At 40.2% G+C, this 3,400-nt stretch overlaps 1 pseudogene; it reads right to left on the bottom strand.

Moving 5' to 3' along the window:
* Positions 1 to 318: 318 nt before the first annotated feature.
* On the bottom strand, positions 319 to 655 carry LOC106735775 (elongin-C pseudogene; annotated as a pseudogene).
* Between the last annotated feature and the right edge of the window lie 2,745 nt (positions 656 to 3,400).

Raw genomic sequence — 3,400 nt, 5'->3', positions numbered from 1 at the left:
AGTGACATAGCCATTACGCCAACTGCTAGTCCCACATTACTCTAATTTTTAAAGTTACATCCAAAGGATAAGGCAAAAACACCTATGAATTGGCATACTTATTTATTTGTCAGTTTGTGAAAATATCCTTAATTTACCAATGTAACAAACAAATTCAACTCTGATTGCTATGGAAAGGAACAGAAAATAATCTGCTTTGTAATAAGCTTTCATAGTTCAATTGTGTATAGGCAACATGCTATATATGAAAAATTACTAAATGAAGTACAGGTTTTAAACACTGAAAAAAGTTAGCAGCATTATGTTATGTTACTTTACTTAATAATCTAGGAAGTTTGCAGCCATCAGCAGTTTCAGTGCAATTTTAGGTGCAATTGAGGATTTGGGAATTTCGGTGGAGCTATTAATGTAGTGAACTTTGCAGGTAAAATACATGGATGCTTTTGATAACACATGTGAAGGGATCTCTCTAAAATTGGCCTCACTGGTCTCATTCTCAATAAAATGTCCTGGGTCACTCAACATGCTTTTATTGTTCTTGATGTTAGTGCATGTTATCCTTTCACAATAAATTCATGACATCAGAAGATATCAATTGGACATACATGATATCAGGGCCTTGACAGTCACAGTTAGTTTTCTCCTTTATATCCATTATGTTCTTATGAAACTTTACTTTGCTTCCAAAGGTATTTTAGTAGTTTCCTGGTGATGTGGGGACACATACAATGTTCCATATACAAGATTTCAAATGAAGTTATCAGGATCAAATTTATCTGCATCTCTCTGCTTTCCTTCCTGTTGTTGAAGACATTCTTAAACAGATCATATGATGGTGAGCAACTCACAGAACCTCAGTCAGCAGAAAATGGGTGTGTTGGTCCCAAAATACCCAGAAAGAATGCTGTTGGCTCTAAATGGGTCATTGCCCATTCCTGAGCCAATCATTTTGCCAAGTTAAATTTTATGGACTGATTAACTTAGCTTCCTGATTCTTGAACCAGGAGTAGATTGAGCTGCTCTAGAAATCCATATGAAACCGAGTTGTGACCCTCTCAAAGGAGTGAACCTTCAGTTTCTTTTTATTATTATTATTATTATTATTATTATTATTGGAGAGATTTTCACTATAGGGTGCGTGCACTCGCCAGATAGACAGAGAGAAACATAGAGACAGAAAGAGAGAAATCACCCCCCAGGGGGGATGGTCACGCCGCAATCCCTTCTCCTCCATTCTCCTCTCGGGATCTTGGGCACGCACGCACACGCGCCCAGCATGAGTTTTAAGCCACCGGGTCCGGGACACGAACCGCCGTCGACTACGTGGGAGTCCAGCGACATAGCCGTTACGCTAACTGCTGGTTCCCACGTATCTTAAGATGTTTTGTAGGACAATGGTCATTGGCCACATCACTTCCAGGCTGAGATGCATCAAAGACCTGAGTTTGTCCCCTCCTGGAACAGAACATTGATCATCGATCATCTAAGGCCTCACCGATCAAGAATGTGGAAGAGATGATCACACCCTCTTGAACCAATCACTGAACTAATCACGCACCTGGAACCTCTACCCCCAATTTTGTCCTTAAAAATGCTCATGGGGAACATCACGGGGAGACCGGTTTTTTCTTCAGCGTGAGCTGCCCGCTCTCCTTGCTTTGCGCACTGCAATAAGGCTGTACTTTCCTTCATCACACCATGTGCCTACAGTTTGGTTTTATAATGCGTGGACAAGCGAACCTGATTTGAGTTCGGTAACACATAGACTTTCAAAATGAGGTTAGTGATTGTTCCCAAGCAGGAAGGTAAAATGTAATAATCAAGAGAAAAGTGGATGTTGGGCAACAAGAAGGCCAAATGTCCACTTCATTGGTCAAATCCTGTGTTTAAATCCATTTACATCTGAAAGGACTTAGAAAATCATAATCTTCTTCCTCTGGTCCTCCAAGGTCACTTCTATGATCTTGCTTCTAGGACCATGACCCCCCACTCCCTTCACTTTACCATGTGCTTTACACTTATGTCTCCAGGACACACTCACACAGCTCAATTCATGTGTTGTCTTCCTCCTGTTTTCCTCATGGATTTTATTCCCTCATGTCCCCATTCTCCTTTGCACTCACTATCTGTTCAACAGGACAAGAGCGGCTGATTAGGCTTAGCTTCCTAACTACCATTTACTATTGTGATTCTAAAAAAGTCACTTCACCGCTCTGAGTCTTAACTTCCTTGGCTGCAAAGGGAGCTAATGATGTCCACTTTACCTCTTTCAAAGCACTATCTCTACAGAAGGAGAAGAGGGTGACAGGTCTGGAGACTACATTTTTTGAATGACTATTAAGGTTGCTGGTGGTGCTTTTGCTACAGAAATCTTAAAGTGTAGAGATTTTTTTCCCAAGCATTTCAGTGATTGTGAAGGTTAAGTGAAACATTTTGAAAATGTTTGATGGACTAAAGCTCTAAAGAGATGCTGAATTGTATTATGGGCTCCAGACGGATCATTGTAAAGCTCTTGTCCTACCCCAAGTGTTGTTTGTGTATAACACTTGTCAAGGGTTTCCACCCTGAGGAACAAAAGCACAAAAGTTTCATTGAAATCCTTTAGTCTAATCCTCTTAAGAGTCATTGAAGTTTCTCTGAATTGATCAGAAGTAGTCAAGTACCTTCTTAAAACAGGAAGCTCTTTCAAATTTTCTTACTACTGCTAGCTCAGACAAACCCACTCAAGTTCTCTTGTTACTCCACCATTATTGCCCATTTACCACTTGGAGCCAGAGATTCTGCCCAAGGTCACACAATAGGAAGTGGTTGAACAGGGATCCTTCTAGAATCTACCCTCCCTCCTCAGGGCCAGGAGGAACTGAGACTATACAATCACAATGGATGCAGGCTGTAGAGATGTCTAAAAAACACAGGTTTGACTCTATTCTTTGGAAAGAAGAGGACATTGTCCTTGCAATGGTTGTGTTCATAAGAATGTGAAATCAGGAACATTAGTTGTACCTCCTAGCATAGTTGCATAACCCAGGATTAAAGTAATAAGACCAAATGCCTTAATGATCTTTGCATATGGAGAGCCTGGAAATGCCTGATTTATTAGATGTTCAGTGGAATCAGTGTTTGGAATGGAAAGAAACAGGTTTAAGAGATGTCCTGTGCAGGAGGCAGATAAAATATGTGACCATATTAAATATGTAACCATATTAAACGTGTGACCTTTAAACATGAAGGATGTAGATAAAAAACAATAAATAATAAATTCTGGCCTGCTATTGCACGGCTAACAGAAATACCTGAGAAGTATGATTTATAAAGAAATAGAGATTTATCGATTCACAGTTCTGGCAGCAGGACTTGGTATTAGACTAACCTACATGGCTGAGGGAAGCACAAAGGACAG

This window comes from Tupaia chinensis, unplaced genomic scaffold (genome assembly GCF_000334495.1).
Source record: "Tupaia chinensis unplaced genomic scaffold, TupChi_1.0 Scaffold000527_1, whole genome shotgun sequence".
Lineage (NCBI taxonomy): Eukaryota > Metazoa > Chordata > Mammalia > Scandentia > Tupaiidae > Tupaia > Tupaia belangeri.
This window is presented reverse-complemented; position numbering and strand designations above follow the sequence as displayed.